Source organism: Nerophis ophidion, linkage group LG24 (genome assembly GCF_033978795.1).
Source record: "Nerophis ophidion isolate RoL-2023_Sa linkage group LG24, RoL_Noph_v1.0, whole genome shotgun sequence".
Lineage (NCBI taxonomy): Eukaryota > Metazoa > Chordata > Actinopteri > Syngnathiformes > Syngnathidae > Nerophis > Nerophis ophidion.
In genome coordinates, this window is record NC_084634.1 from 14,042,198 (window position 1) to 14,060,630 (window position 18,433).

Below are 18,433 nucleotides of genomic sequence, written 5' to 3' on the forward strand. Positions count from 1 at the left end.
AGCACTACTTCACAACTTTGCTAACTGTTCCCAGGTCAGCATGCCAACTTTGTATGTTAGCATTATAGCTACTTTGAGATATTTACAACTAAAATTCATGGATTTTTTAACTTGGTACAAATTTACAACAATGCTAACTGTTCCCATGTTAGCATACTAATGTTCAATGTTAGCGTAATAGCTACTTTGAGAAGTTTACACCGAAAATGCATGGATTTTATTACTCGCCATTACTTGACAGTCAGCTAGCTTTTCAAATGTTAGCAAGCTAACTTTGTATTTTAGTATTATAACTACTTTTAGATGTTTACACCTAAAACTCATTAATTCTGTTACCTGGCACTACTTCACAACTTTGCTAACTGTTCCCAGATCAGCATACTAACTTTGTATGTTAGCAATATAGCTACTTTGAGACATTTACACCTAAAATCCATGGATTTTGTTACTTGGCACAAATTTGCAACCATGTTAACTGTTCCCATGTTAGCATACTAATGTTTTATTTTAGCGTAGTAGCTACTTTGAGAAGTTTAAACCAAAAATTCATGGATTTTATTAGTTGCCACTACTTGACAATCAGCTAGCTTTTCAAATGTTAGCAAGCTAACTTTGTATGTTGGTATTATAGCTACTTTTAGATGTTTACACCTAAACCTCATTAATTCTATTACCTGGCACTTCTTCACAACTTTGCTAACTGTTCCCAGACATGCATGCTAACTTTGTATGTTAACATTGTAGCTACTTTGAGACAGTTACACCTAAAAAATTCCTGGATTTTGTTACTTGGCACAAATTTGCTGATATGCTAACTGTTCCCATGTTAGCATACTAATGTTTTATGTTAGTGTAATAGCTACTTTGAGAAGTTTACACCAAAAAATTCATAGATTTTATTACTTGCCACTACTTGACAATCAACTAGCTTTTCCCATGTTAGCCAGCTAACTTTGTATGTTAGCATTATAGCTACGTTTAGACGTTTACACCTAAATCTCATTAATTCTGTTACCTGGTACTATTTTTACAACAATGCTAACTGAGTCCAGATCAGCATGCTAACTTTGTATATTAGCATTATAGCTACTTTGAGACATTTACACCTAAAATCCATGGATTTTGTAACTTGGCCCAAATTTGCAACCATGGCTACTGTTCCCATGTTAGCATATTAATGTTTTATGTTAGTGTAATAGCTACTTTGAGAAGTTTACACTAAAAATTAATGGATTGTATTACTTGCCACTACTTGACAATCAGCTAGCTTTTCAAAAGTTAGCAAGCTAACTTTGTATGTTAGTATTATAGCTAATTTTAGCTGTTTACACCTAAAACTCATTAATTCTATTACCTGGCACTACTTCACAACTTTGCTAACTGTTCCCTGATCCGCATGCTAACTTTGTATGTTAGCATTATAGCTACTTTGAGACATTTACACCTAAAAATCCTGGATTTTGTGACTTGGCACAAATTCCCAACCATGCTAACTGTTCCCATGTTAGCAAGCTAACATTTTATGTTAGTGTTATAGCTACTTTGAGACATTTACACCCAAAATTCATGGATTGTGGTACTTGGGACAAATTTCCAACCATGCTAACTGTTCCCATGTTAGCATGCAAATGTTTTATGTTAGCATTATCACTCCTTTGAGAGATTTACACCTAAAATTCATGGCTTTGGTTACTCGGTAGACAGTCACAACCATGCATGCCAACATTATATGTCAGCAATATAGCTACTTTTAGATATTTACACCAAAAAAGTAATGGATTGTGTACTTATTTATGATTTCCCTTCTTGTGTTGACCGTAAGCTATGACTTAGATGCATATTTCCTACTTAAATTAATTTAGCATTTCCGTTCAGCTACAACCGATGCTATCAACGCAGTTTTTGGCAGAATTCTAATATGGCTTCACTTTTTATAGCGTTCACACATAATTTCTTCAGAAATTATTATATCTGCCATATTTCCTTGAATAGCCGCCGGGCATGTAATATGCGTCTGCCTTGAATTACTGCCGAGTCAAACATGTCCCCAAATTTATTAGCACGTGCTTACTTTGACCGCCGGGTCAAATTCGTGACGTCACGAGTGATGCTTCCCCTGTCATCATTTCCAAAATGGCAGTGGAGGTTTTTTTTTTTGCTTTTACTATGTGTAAACCAGGGGTCCTGTTCCACAGCCATACAGATCACACTGATGGTTGTGATATAAAACAACTTGTCTTTAACACTCTTACTAATATGCGCCACACTCTGTGAACCCACACCAAACACATTTCTGGAGAACATTGGCTCTGTAACACATTATAAACGCAACATAAGAATTACCCAGAATTCCAATGCATCCATGACTCTTGGCTATATTATACCCCCCCCCCCGCCCCCCCCCCCCCATCTTCGTGCACCGGTTGAGGTGGGCTGAGTTGGGGGCGCGTGTATAATATAGCCAAGAGTCGTGGATGCATTGTAATTCTGGGTAATTCTTATGTTGCGTTTATCAATCAATCAATGTTTATTTATATAGCCCCAAATCACAAATGTCTCAAAGGACTGCACAAATCATTACAACTACAACATCCTCGGAAGAACCCACAAAAGGGCAAGGAAAACTCACACCCAGTGGGCAGGGAGAATTCACATTCAGTGGGACGCCAGTGACAATGCTGACTATGAGAAACCTTGGAGAGGACCTCAGATGTGGGCAACCCCCCCCCTCTAGGGGACCGAAAGCAATGGATGTCGAGCGGGTCTAACATGATACTGTGAAAGTTCAATCCATAGTGGCTCCAAGACAGCAGTGAGAGTCCCGTCCACAGGAAACCATCTCAAGCGGATCAGCAGCGTAGAGATGTCCCCAACCGATACAGGCGAGCGGTCCATCCTGGGTCCCGACGAGCGGTCCATCCTGGGTCTCGACTCTGGACAGTCAGTACTTCATCCATGGTCATCGGACCGGACCCCCTCCACAAGGGAGGGGGGGGACATAGGAGAAAGAAAAGAAGCGGCAGATCAACTGGTCTAAAAAGGAGGTCTATTTAAAGGCTAGAGTATACAGATGAGTTTTAAGATGAGACTTAAATGCTTCTAATGAGGTAGCATCTCGAACTGTTACCGGGAGGGCATTCCAGAGTACTGGAGCCCGAACGGAAAACGCTCTATAGCCCGCAGACTTTTTTTGAGCTCTAGGAATCACTAATAAGCCGGAGTCTTTTGAACGCAGATTTCTTGCCGGGACATACGGTACAATACAATCGTCAAGATAGGCTGGAGCTAGACCGTGTAGTATTTTATACGTAAGTAGTAAAACCTTAAAGTCACATCTTAAGTGCACAGGAAGCCAGTGCAGGTGAGCCAGTACAGGCGTAATATGATCAAACTTTCTTGTTCTTGTCAAAAGTCTAGCAGCCGCATTTTGTACCAACTGTAATCTTTTAATGCTAGACATGGGGAGACCCGAAAATAATACGTTACAGTAATCGAGACGAGACGTAACAAACGCATGGATAATGATCTCGGCGTCTTTAGTGGACAAAATGGAGCGAATTTTAGCGATATTACGGAGATGAAAGAAGGCCGTTTTAGTAACGCTTTTAATGTGTGACTCAAAGGAGAGAGTTGGGTCGAAGATAATACCCAGATTCTTTACAGAGTCACCTTGTTTTATTATTTGGTTGTCAAATGTTAAAGTTGTATTATTAAATAGAGGTCGGTGTCTAGCAGGACCGATAATCAGCATTTCCGTTTTTTTGGCATTAAGTTGCAAAAAGTTAGCGGACATCCATTGTTTAATTTCATTAAGACACGCTTCCAACTGACTACAGTCCGGCGTGTTGGTCAGCTTTAGGGGCATGTAAAGTTGGGTGTCATCAGCATAACAGTGAAAGCTAATACCGTATTTGCGTATGACGTCACCTAGCGGCAGCATGTAGATGCTGAAGAGTACAGGGCCAAGGACCGAACCCTGGGGAACTCCACACATTACCTTAACATAGTCCGAGGTCACACTGTTATAGGAGACGCACTGCATCCTATCAGTAAGATAAGAGTTAAACCATGACAGGGCTGAGTCTGACATACCAATTCGTATTTTGATACGCTCTAATAAAATATTATGATCGACGGTATCGAAAGCAGCGCTAAGATCGAGGAGCAGCAACATAGATGACGCATCAGAGTCCATCGTTAGCAATAGATCATTAGTCAGTTTTGCGAGGGCTGTCTCAGTCGAGTGATTTGCCCTGAAACCGGATTGAAAGGTTTCACATAGATTGTTAAACGCTAAGTGCTCATTTAGCTGCTCTGCAACAATTTTTTCGAGGATTTTCGAAATAAAGGGAAGGTGAGACACCGGTCGGTAGTTTACCATGAGGTCAGGATCGAGGTTAGGTCTTTTAAGGAGAGGATGAATAACCGCTTTTTTGAATGCAACGGGAACAGTGCCCGAGGAAAGTGATAAGTTTATAATATTTAGCACTGATGGACCTAATAATACAAAAAGCTCCTTGATAAGTTTCCCAGGAAGTGGGTCAAGTAAACATGTTGTTTGTTTTATTCCATTTACACGTTGTAACAATCCTTCTAATGTTATTTCATCAAAACGAGAGAAACTATTTTGGATATTTGCAGTATCCGCCGTATATACAATCGTATCTGTGTTACTATAACCCCGTTGTAGCTGGGACGCATTGTCTTTAATCTCCTTTCTAATAAGTTCAATTTTCTTATTAAAGAACTTCATAAAGTCATCTGCCGAATGGGTGGAGCTACTGGAAGGAGTCCCTTGTTGGGTTAGCGATGCTACTGTACTAAACAAAAATGTTGGATCGTTTTTATTAATGCGGATGAGATTTGAGTAATAATTAGTTTTAGCTAAGGTAAGCATGCGTTTATAAGTTATTAAACTATCACTCCATGCTTGATGGTGCACCTCAAGTTTAGTCGTGCGCCATTTGCGTTCCAGCTTTCTACATAATAATTTCTGAGCTCTAGTTTCTTCAGTAAACCATGGCGTACGCCTTTTTGGAGCCTTTTTTAACTTCAGCGGTGCTATACTATCAATGGTTTCGCGCAGGGCGTTGTTAAAGTTGTTAGTGAGGTTATCAATAGAGCCCACATACTTTGGGAACGGTGCCATTACCGAGGGCAGTAGGTCCGCAAGAGTCGTCGTTGTGGCAGCATTAATGTTGCGGCTGCTATAGCAGTTATTATTATTATTAGCTTGCCGAACATGAGTCTGAACTTCGAATTTTATAAGGTAATGATCGGACATTACTTTAGTATACGGGAGTATCATAACTTTGGAGACGGTGATACCTCTGACAAGCACTAGGTCTATCGTATTACCGCTGCGATGCGTCGGTTCATTTATTATTTGTGTAAGACCACAGCTATCAATTATAGTCTGGAGCGCCACGCACGGTGGGTCCAATGGGGTATTCATATGGATATTATAATGTGTTACAGAGCCAATGTTCTCCAGAAATGTGTTTGGTGTGGGTTCACAGAGTGTGGTGCATATTAGTAAGAGTGTTAAAGTTGTTTATATCACAACCATCAGTGTAAAAGGTGTGGCTGTTGACCAAGTATGCATTGCAGCGAAATGCATGCGTCCGACCAGCACGCAGATAGCATGGTGTAAAGGTGGGCGCAATGACATGTTGTAGAGCTGTGGTCCTCAACCACCGGGCCCCAGCCGCTGAAGAATTATATATTTTTTATTTATTTTTTTAATATCACACTCAATTTTTTACTGCATGCCATTGGTAAGCGCAGAGGTGAGAGGGGTTTTAAAATGATTAGCGCATGCTTACTTTTACCACATGCCTTGAATAACCGCAGTAGTGAGAAGAGGTTTTATATTAATTATCAAGGATATACGGTAGTTTAGTTCTAAACCTTGTTTAATTAAAAACACACTTTTTTAAACAATGTATGTCTTAATACAAAATGCATTTACCAACTGCATTTGTTTGGTTGTCCTTGGTCTTGAAAACGCTGTATTTTGTCTATTCAAGTGATTACTCTTCTGTTTTGTCTCAAAATACTATCCAAAAAAAAAAAAAGCGTCATAAACCTTCCATTATTCTAACAAATGCGGACAAGTGGGTAATGGCCTTAAACCGTTTGGCTGTGAAAGTGTAAAATACACAGCGAACCTGAAATGAAGGACTGAAAAATTGGTGTTTTTTTCAAAGGTGAGTAGAAATACGGAGCAGCAATTACACAAGTCGTTACACAAATTGCTCATTACTGAGGTCGTCTTTTAGCGCTGGAGAGCAAACCCGATTGACTGCAAGGTCAACACCACCGCTGCTGCAAAACACACTCGGGTGGGACATTCATGTCCATTTTTATATATTAAAGGTAGATATATTCACACGTATTTTGAGCATGTCATGCTGGTTTTGGAATATGAGTGGCAACGACTGGTCGGATTAAGTTTGGTTATTTAACGTCGACGTTTTGATTTGGCTCGGCCGTGCGGGGTCATCAATGTCTGCAGCGAATTGGCAGAGCTTTTTAGAAAAAGCTGACGGACCAGATGGTTCGCTTCACCAAATATATTCATCCCAAATATCTGCAGGGAAAATAAATGTTATATGAAAAAAAAAAATTAAAAAAATAGTCCATCCATCCATCCATCCATCCATCCATTTTCTTCCGCTTGTACGAGGTTGGGTCGGGGGGCAGCAGCCTAAGCAGGGAAGCCCAGACTTCCCTGTCCCCAGCCACTTTGTCCAGCTCCTACCGGGGGATCCCGAGGCGTTCCCAGGCCAGCCAGGAGACATAGTCTTCCCAGTGGCCTCCTACCGGTCGGACGTGCATGAAAAACCTCCTTAAACCTCATCTGGCTCCTCTCGATGTGGATGAGCACCGGCTTTGCTTTAACCTCCTCCCGGATGGAGGAGCTTCTCACCTTATCTCTATGGGAGAGGCCCGCCACCCGGCGGAGGAAACTCATTTCGGCCCGCCTGTACCCGTTATCTTGTTCCTTTCGGTCATAACCCACTTATGACCATAGGTGAGGATGGGAACGTAGATCGACCGGTAAATTGAGAGCTTTGTAGCCACACAAGTGCCTCCATGGAAATGCCCCCCCTTTACCTCAAAGAACTACTCACCCCCAAATCATCCGCACGACACCTCCGCTCCTAACCTCCTCCAACCTCCTAGGACAAAGCTATGAACTATGGGAGACCAGACTTTCTGCTCCGCTGCTCCCAGTCTGTGGAACGCTCTCCCTGACCACCTGAGGGCACCACAGACTGTGGATGCTTTTAAAAAAGGCTTAAAAACATTTTTTTTTTTTTTAAAAGCCTTTTTATAGATATTTGCATAATAGTTCCTCCAACCTCCAAGGACAAAGCTACGAACTATTGGAGACCGGACATTCTGCTCCGCTGCTCCCAGTCTGTGGAACGCTCTCCCTGACCACCTGAGGGCACCACAGACTGTGGATGATTTTAAAAAAGGCTTTAAAATGTTTTTTTTTTTTTTAAAGCCTTTTTATAGATATTTGCATATTAGTTCTAGTTATTAGGTTGTTGTAGTTTTTATTTTTATTTTTTATTATCTTTTTATATTATTTTATTTTTCTAATACCCTGTAGCACTTTGAGGTTGTTTGCTCAATATAAAGTGTTTTTACAAATAAAATCTTGTATTATTATTATTATTTAGCTTTGCCTTCCGGCTCAGCTCCTTCTTCACCACAACGAATCGATACAGCGTCCGCATTACTGAAGACGCCGCACCGATCCGCCTGTCGATCTCACGATCCACTCTTCCCTCACTCGTGAACAAGACTCCTAGGTACTTGAACTCCTCCACTTGGGGCAAGATCTCCTCCCCAACCTGGAGTTGGCACTCCACCCTGGAAGAACATATTTTCCCATATATAAGCCACAGATGGGATATTGGTTATTTACACAGGCATACCTTAATTGTTTCCATACTGTGTCATGGGCCTACCGGCTGCGCAAGCTAGCTCTGCAATCAGCTAAATAGACTTGATAACTCCACGGTGACAATTTGTTGAATTGATGGAGGAATTTGTGAAACTGAAACAATACAAAAAGAATGCCATTGTAAGTTAATAATACTGACACAGACACTCGTAACTGAATTAGCCTATTGGCTCGTGCTAACGACGCTAGTGTCATTCCATCAAGATAGCATATACAAATATGCATGAAAACACTCCTACAGACATCAAACATGGGATGGTTTAGTAGGTAAAAATCGTTTTAATTATATTGCATAACTTACAAATGTCTCTTGGAGTGATAAACGAAGAACTCACACGAGCAAAAACGCTACGGACAGCAGGAAGATGAACAGTTGAAAAAAAAACAATGAAAAACAATATAAACACTTTTTAGGTGTGTTTGCTAGCTCTTCAATCAGCAAAATAAACTTGGTAAATTTAGTGAGGAATTAGTGAAACTTAAACAATACAAAAAGAATGCCATTGTAAGTTAATAATACTAACACAGACACTCGTAACTGAGTTAGCATGTTAGCCTGTGCTAACGATGTTAGCGTCATTACATCACGATAGCATGTACAAAAATGCATGAAAACACTCCTACAGACATCACACATGGGATGGTTTAGTAGGTAAGAAAACTTACAAATGTCTTTTGGAGTGATGAATGAAGAATACACAAGAGTAGAAACGCTATGGACAGCAGGAAGACAATCAGTTGGGGGAAAAAACAACAAAAAAACACTGTAAAAAATAAAACTCTTTTTAGGTGTGTTTGCTAGCTCTCCAATCCAATAAACAGACTTGGTAACTCCACGATGACGTTTTGGTGAATTCACTGAGGAATATGTGAAACTGAAAAAACACAAAAACAACGCCATTGTAAGTTAATAATACCAACACACACACTCGTAACAGAGTTAGCATGTTAGCCCATGCTAACGACGCTAGCACATACAAAAATGCATGAGAACACCTACAGAAATCACACATGGAATGGTTTAGTAGGTAAGAATTGTTTTAGGTATATTGAAAAACTTACAAATGTCTTTTGGAGTGATGAACGAAGAATACACATGAGTAAAAACGCTATGGACAGCAGGAAGACGAACAGTTGAAAAAAAAAACCAACAAAATACACTATAAACTAAACACTTTAGGTGTGTTTGCTAGCTCTTCAATCAACTAAACAGACTTGGTAACTCCACGATGACGTTTTGGTGAATTTACTGAGGAATTTGTGAAACTGAAAAAACACAAAAACAATGCCATTGTAAGTTAATAATACTAACACACACACTCTTAACCGAGTTAGCATGTTAGCCCGTACTAACGACGCTAACGGCTACAAAAATGCATGAAAACACTCCTAAAGACATCACACATGGAACGGTTTAGTAGGTAAGAATAGTTTTAGTTATATTGCAAAACTTACAAATGTCTCTTTGAGTGAAGAACGAAGAATACACATGAGTAGGAACGCTATGGACAGCAGGAAAACAAACAGTTGAAAAAACAAAACAAAAACACTATAAACAAGAAAACACTTTTTAGGTGTGTTTGCTAGCTCTCCAATCAGCTAAACAGACTCGATAACTCCACGGTGACGTTTTGATGAATTTACTGAGGAATTTGTGAAACTGGAAAAACACAAAAACAATCCCATTGTAAGTTAATAATACTAACACGCACACTCGTAACCGAGTTAGCATGTTAGCCCGTACTAACGACGCTAGCGGGTTAAAAAATGCATGAAAACACTCCTACAGACATCACACATGGAATAGTTTAATAGGTAAGAATAGTTTTAGTTATATTGCAAAATTTCCAAATGTCTCTTGGAGTGATGAACGAAGAATACACATGAGAAGAAACTCTATGGACAGCAGGAAGACAAACAGTTGGAAAAAAAACAACAACAAAAAACATAATCAACAAAACACTATTTATGATTTTTTGCTAGCTCTCCAATCAGCTAACTAGACTCGTAAACTCCTCTGGGACTTTTTGGTGAATTTACTGGGGAATTTGTGAAACTGAAAAAACACAAAAAAGAATGCCATTGTAAGTTAATACTAACACACACACTCGTAACCGAGTTAGCATATTAGCCGGTGCTAACGACGCTAGCACATACGAAAATGCATGAAAACACTCCTGCAGACATCACACATGGAATGGTGTAGTAGGTAAAAATTGTTTTAGTTATATTGAAAAACTTACAAATGTCTCTTGGAGTGATGAATGAAGAATACACATGAGTAAAAACGCTATGGACAGCCGGAAGACAAACAGTTGGTAAAAAAAAAAAATAAAAAAAACCACTAGAAAAAATAAAACTCTTTTTAGGTGTGTTTGCTAGCCCTCCAATACGCTAAACAGACTTGGTAACTCCACGATGAGGTTTTGGTAAATTTACAGAGGAATTTGTGAAACTGAAAAAACACAAAAACAATGCCATTGTAAGTTAATAATACTAACACACACACACTCGTAACCGAGTTAGCATGTAAGCCCATGCTAACGACACTAGCACGTACAAAATTGCATGAAAACACTCCTACAGACATCACACGTTTAGTAAGTAAGAATAGTTTTGGTTATATTGCATAACTTACAATTGTCTCTGTTCGAGTGATGAATGAAGAATACACACAAGTAGTGACGCTATGGACAGCAGGAAGACGAACAGTTGAGAAAAATACACTATAATCTAAACACTTTTTAGGTGTGTTTGCTAGCTCTTCAAGCAGCTAAACAGACTTGGGGAATTTACTGAGGAATTAGTGAAACTTAAACAATACAAAAAGAATGCCATTGTAAATTAATAATACTGACACAGACACTAGTAACCGAGTTAGCATGTTAGCCCGTTCTAACGACGCTATCTTCATTACATCACGATAGCATGTACAAAGATGCATGAAAACCCTCCTGCAGACATCACAAATGGAATGGTTTTGTAGGTAGGAATTGTTTTAGTTACATTGCAAAACTTACAAATGTCTCTTGAAGTGATGAATGAAGAATATGCATAAGTAGAAACGCTATGGAGAGCCGGAAGACGAACAGTTGAAAAAAACAACAACAAAAAAACAATATAAACAAAACACTTTTTAGGTGTGTTTGCTAGCTCTTCAATCAGCTTAACAGACATGGTTAATTTAGTGAGGAATTAGTGAAACTTAAACAATACAAAAAGAATGCCATTCCAAATTAATATTACTAACACAGACACTCGTAACCGAGTTAGCATGTTAGCCCGTGATAACGACGCTAGCGTCATTACATCATGATAGCATGTACAAAAATGCAAGAAAACACTCCTACAGACATCACACATGAAATGTTTTTGTAGGTAAGAATTGTTTTAGTTATATTGCAATACTTACAAATGTCTCTTGGAGTGATAAACGAAGAATTCACACCAGTAGAAACGCTATGGACGGCAGGAAGACGAACATTTGAAAAAAATAAAACACTTAGGTGTGTTTGCTAGCTCTTCAATCAGCTCAACAGACTTGGTTAATTTACTGAGGAATTAGTGAAACTTAATACAAAAAGAATGCCATTGTAAGTTAATAGTACAAACAGACACTCGTAACCAAGTTAGCATGTTAGCCCGTGCTAACAACGCTACCGTCATTGCATCACGATAGCACGTACAAAAATGCATGAAAACACTCCTACAGACATCACACATGGAACGGTTTAGTAGGTAAGAATTGTTTTAGTTATATTGCAAAACTTACAAATGTCTCTTGGAGCGCTGAATGAAGACTACACATGAGTAGGAACGCTATGGACAGCAGGAAAATGAACAGTTGAAAAAAACAACAACAAAAAACAATATAAACAAATCACTTTTTAGGTGTGTTTGCTAGCTCTTCAATCAGCTTAATAGACTTAGTGAATTTAGTGAGGAATTAGTGAAACTTAAACAATACAAAAAGAATGCCATTGTAAGTTAATAATACTAACACAGACACTCGTAACTGAGTTAGCATGTTAGCCGGTACTGACGACGCTAGCGGGTACAAAAATGCATGAAAACACTCCTACAGACATCACAAATGGAATGGTTTTGTAGGTAAGAATTGTTTTAGTTATATTGCAATACTTACAAATGTCTCTTGGCGTGATAAACGAAGAATTCACACCAGTAGAAACGCTATGGACGGCAGGAAGACGAACAGTTGGGAAAAAAAAAAACACTATAGTAAAAACACTTTTTAGGTCTGTTTGCTAGCTCTTCAATCAGCTAAACAAACTTGGTGAATTTACTGAGGAATTAGTGAAACTTAAACAATACAAAAAGAATGCCATTGTAAGTTAATAACACTAACACAGACACTCGTAACCGAGTTAGCATGTTAGCCCGTGCTAACGACGCTAGCGTCATTACATCACGATAGCACGTACAAAAATGCATGAAAACACTCCTACAGACATCACACATGGGACGGTTTAGTAGGTAAGAATTGTTTTAGTTATATTGCATAACTTACAAATGTCTCTTGGCGTGATAAACGAAGAATTCACTCCAGTAGAAACGCTATGGACGGCTGGAAGACGAACAGTTGAAAAAAATAAAACACTTAGGTGTGTTTGCTAGCTCTTCAATCAGCTCAACAGACTTGGTTAATTTACTGAGGAATTAGTGAAACTTAAACAATACAAAAAGAATGACATTCTAAGTTAATATTACTAACACAGACACTCGTAACCGAGTTAGCATGTTAGCCCGTGCTAACAACGCTAGCGTCATTGCATCACGATAGCACGTACAAAAATGCATGAAAACACTCCTACAGACATCACACATGGAACGGTTTAGTAGGTAAGAATTGTTTTAGTTATATTGCAAAACTTACAAATGTCTCTTGGAGCGCTGAATGAAGAATACACATGAGTAGGAACGCTATGGACAGCAGGAAAACGAACAGTTGAAAAAAACAACAACAAAAAACAATATAAACAAATCACTTTTTAGGTGTGTTTGCTAGCTCTTCAATCAGCTTAATAGACTTGGTGAATTTAGTGAGGAATTAGTGAAACTTAAACAATACAAAAAGAATGCCATTGTAAGTTAATAATACTAACACAGACACTCGTAACTGAGTTAGCATGTTAGCCGGTACTGACGACGCTAGCGGGTACAAAAATGCATGAAAACACTCCTACAGACATCACAAATGGAATGGTTTTGTAGGTAAGAATTGTTTTAGTTATATTGCAAAACTTACAAATGTCTCTTGGCGTGATAAACGAAGAATTCACACCAGTAGAAACGCTATGGACGGCAGGAAGACGAACAGTTGGGAAAAAAAAAAAAACACTATAATAAAAACACTTTTTAGGTCTGTTTGCTAGCTCTTCAATCAGCTAAACAAACTTGGTGAATTTACTGAGGAATTAGTGAAACTTAAACAATACAAAAAGAATGCCATTGTAAGTTAATAATACTAACACAGACACTCGTAACCGAGTTAGCATGTTAGCCCGTGCTAACGACGCTACCGTCATTGCATCACGATAGCACGTACAAAAATGCATGAAAACACTCCTACAGACATCACACATGGGACGGTTTAGTAGGTAAGAATTGTTTTAGTTATATTGCATAACTTACAAATGTCTCTTGGCGTGATAAACAAAGAATTCACACCAGTAGAAACGCTATGGACGGCAGGAAGACGAACAGTTGAAAAAAATAAAACACTTAGGTGTGTTTGCTAGCTCTTCAATCAGCTCAACAGACGTGGTTATTTTACTGAGGAATTAGTGAAACTTAAACAATACAAAAAGAATGCCATTGTAAGTTGATAGTACAAACACAGACACTCGTAACTGAGTTAGCATGTTAGCCCGTGCTAACAACGCTACCGTCATTGCATCACGATAGCACGTACAAAAATGCATGAAAACACTCCTACAGACATCACACATGGAACGGTTTAGTAGATAAGAATTGTTTTAGTTATATTGCAAAACCTACAAATGTATTTTCGAGTGCTGAATGAAGAATACGCATGAGTAGGAATGCTATGGACAGCAGGAAAACGAACAGCTGAAAAAAACAACAACAAAAAACAATACAAACAAATCACTTTTTAGGTGTTTGCTAGCTCTTCAATCAGCTTAATAGACTTGGTGAATTTAGTGAGGAATTAGTGAAACTTAAACAATACAAAAAGAATGCCATTGTAAGTTAATAATACTAACACAGACACTCGTAACCGAGTTAGCATGTTAGCCCGTACTGACGACGCTAGCGGGTACAAAAATGCATGAAAACACTCCTACAGACATCACAAATGGAATGGTTTTGTAGGTAAGAATTGTTTTAGTTATATTGCAAAACTTACAAATGTCTCTTGGCGTGATAAACGAAGAATTCACACGAGTAGGGACGCTATGGACGGCAGGAAGACGAACAGTTGAACAAAAACAACAACAACAACAAACACTGGAATGTGGGTTATTACAGCATGGACGGCAGGAAGACGAACAGTTGAAAAAAACCCAACAAAAAACACTATTAACAAAACACTTTTTAGGTGTGTTTGCTAGCTCTTCAATCAGCTAAACAGACTTGGGGAATTTACTGAGGAATTAGTGAAACTTAAACAATACAAAAAGAATGTCATTGTAAGTTAATAATCCTAACACAGACACTCGTAACCGAGTTAGCATGTTAGCCCGTACTAACGACGCTAGCGGGTACAAAAATGCATGAAAACACTCCTACAGACATCACACATGGAATAGTTTAATAGGTAAGAATAGTTTTAGTTATATTGCAAAACTTACAAATGTCTCTTGGCGTGATAAACGAAGATTTCACACGAGTAGAAACGCTATGGACGGCAGGAAGACGAACAGTTGAACAAAAACAACAACAACAAAAAACACTGGAATGTGGGTTATTACAGCATATTTGATGTTATGTGGACCTCAAGAAGTGTTTTAAAAATAGAAAAATATCATAACATGGCCCCTTTTAATTCATCAAACTCCAGCAAGAATGTGTTTATTTTAGCAATCATCCGAGTGGATTGATGAGTTACAGTTTTGATTCCCTGTAAAACCTGCACACGTATTCAGTTTCGGAATCGAATCATTCTAACGAACCGCCATTATCACCACCATCAGGATATCTTTTCCGTGACAGAACCTACTTCCAAACCGAGGTGTGTGGTTTTTTTTTTTGGTTTTTTTTTGCCTTCTGAGTTTTGTTTTTTCCCTTGATCGTGAGCACAGTTCCCAAAAAAATGTGCGCGTGGAAGCAACATTACCCCTGAAGAAACGCTGCGGTTGCTTTGAATTGGGCTTCAGACGTTCCCGGGGTGAGAAAGATACTGTAGGTCTGCCCTTTATACGTTTGCCACTTCAATCTGAAAGCCCTTAGGGAGGCGCGCGACCATTTAAGGGGCACCAAATGATGATTGATGAGGCATCCTCGCAATGAGCGCATCCCCCCCCTTCCACTACTTTGGAAACAATCTGTTATCCCTAAAACGCGGAAAAAGCTGGGCCACTTTGTTGTATTAGGCCCCTTAATTTCCTCGCCGCCAGGGAATGGAAGTCATTAACAGTCGAAGTGACAGCGCCAAAGCTTCCAAGGGCAAGTTGTCTGGGATGGAAAGTCCTCGTTCCAGCCGGAGGAACCTCACACATCCCGTGAAAGATGCGTATGCAGGACCTGTGGTCGGGGGGGTGGGAATCAAACATGGGGTTAAAAAAATGCATTAAAAGTCAAACACCAGACTTTCTTTTAAATCTCTCCCTCCATGTTCGAACTGCTCCCACCCTGGAGTGTTTCAAAGGGGATTATTATCACCAGACCTATGTAAGCGTCAATATATACCTTGATGTTGCAGAAAAAGGACCATATATTTTTTGAACCGATTTCCGAACTCTAAATGGGTGAATTTTGGCGAATTAAATGCCTTTCTATTATTCGCTCTCGGAGCGATGACGTCACAACAAAGTCAATCCACCATTTTCTCGAACACATTACAAACATCAAGTCAAATCAGCTGTTATTTTCCGTTTTTTCGACTGTTTTCCGTACCTTGGAGACATCATGCCTCGTCGGTGTGTTGTCGGAGGGTGTAACAACACGATCAGGGACGCATTCATGCTAATCGATGCTAACATGCTATTTAGGCTGGCTGTATGTACATATAGCATCATTATGCCTCATTTGTAGCTATATTTGCATCCAGCCTTTCCCTCCACCCACGTTTAATGCCAAACAAACACTTACCAATCGACGGATTCAAGTTGCACCAGTGTCAAAAGATCCGAAAGTCCCTCGTCTGCACATTTTACCGGCGATGCTACGATAGACATGGCACAGAGATGAATGGATACCCTGCGACACTCAAAGCAGATGCATTTCCAACGATAAATTCAACGAAATCACAAAGGTGAGTGTTGTTGTAATAAGACTCCGGTTTATTAGTGATTCCTAGAGCCCAAAAAAAGTCTGTGGGCTATAGAGCGTTTTCCGTTCGGGCTCCAGTACTCTGGAATGCCCTCCCGGCAACAGTTCGAGATGCTAACTCAGTAGAAGCATTTAAGTCTCACCTTAAAACTCATCTGTATACTCTGGCCTTTAAATAGACCTCCTTTTTAGACCAGTTGATCTGCCGCTTGTTTTCTTTCTCCTATGTCCCCCCTTTCCTTGTGGAGGGGGTCTGGTCCGATGACCATGGATGAAGTACTGGCTGTCCAGAGTCGAGACCCAGGATGGACCGCTCGTCGGGACCCAGGATGGACCGCTCGCCTGCATCGGTTGGGGACATCTCTACGCTGCTGATCCGCCTCCGCTTGAGATGGTCTCCTGTGGACGGGACTCTCGCTGCTGTCTTGGATCCGCTTGAATTGAACTCTCGCGGCTGTGTTGGAGCCACTATGGATTGAACTTTCACAGTATCATGTTAGACCCGCTCGACATCCATTGCTTTCGGTCCCCTAGAGAGGGGGGTTGCCCACATCTGAGGTCCTCTCCAAGGTTTCTCATAGTCAGCATTGTCACTGGCGTCCCACTGGATGTGAATTCTCCCTGCCCACTGGGTGTGAGTTTTCCTTGCCCTTTTGTGGGTTCTTCCGAGGATGTTGTAGTCGTAATGATTTGTGCAGTCCTTTGAGACATTTGTGATTTGGGGCTATATAAATAAACATTGATTGATTGATTGTTGCTGTTATTGACTTATGTGCTAATCAGACATATTTGGTCGCGGCATGACTGCTAGCTAATTGATGCTAACATGCTATTTAGGTTAGCTGTATGTACATTTGTAGCTATATTTGCATCGAGCCTTTCACTCCACTCACATTTAATGCCAAACAAACACTTACCAATCGACGGAATTAAGTTGCTCCTGCACATTTTACCGGCGATGCTACGACAGACATGGCACAGAGATGTATGGATACCCTGCGACAGTCAATCGTTGGTTGGAAAGCGATCGCCGAATAGCTTCAATAGCTATTCGCTCAATAGTTTCAGTTTCTTCTTCAATTTGGTTTTCGCTATCTGCCTCCATACTCCAACCATCTGTTTCAATACATGCGTAATCTGTTGAATCGCTTAAGCCGCTGAATTTTGAGTCTGAATCCGAGCTAATGTCGCTATATCTTGCTGTGTTATCCGCCATGTTGGCATCACTAAAGGACGTCACAGGAAAATGGACGATGGATTTAAAGATAGCGAAAATCAGGCACTTTAAAGCCTTGTTTCGGGGTATTCCATGATGGGTAAAATTTTGAAAAAAACTTCGAAAAATAAAATAAGCCACTGGGAACTGATTTTTATTGGTTTTAACTCTTCTGAAATTGTGATAATGTTCTCCTTTAAGTCTTGTCTTAAGACCCACTTTTATTCTTTGGCTTTTAACACTATGTGAGTTGTGTGGTCATCTGTGTTTTCTGTTTATTTTAAAAAAAATTTTTTTATATTTATTGTTTTAATTGGTTTTGCCCTTTAAAATCGTTTTTAATCATATTTATTGTTTTAAATTATTTTTATATTGTTTTTTTTTTTTTATTCAGTCATTGGTGGAGCTAAGGATATTTGAATATTGTTTTTAATATTGTAGTGGAGCACTTTGGAAACATTTATGTTGTTTAAATGTGCTATACAGATAAAGTGGATTGGATTGGATTAAATCTGTATGGAATGCAGCTGAGATAGGTTCCAGCGACCCCGAACGGGACAAGCAGTAGAAAATGGCTGGCTTTCAACGCACATTAATAACAAATGGTGAAAAAAAAACGTATAATATGGGTCCACGTCGGAAATGTATACGCTACAAGCAGAATTGTACAAGCCCACATGAGTTGGGAAATTGTGTTAGATGTAATTATAAACGGAATACAACGATTTGCAATTCCTTTTCAACCCATATTGATTGCACTACAA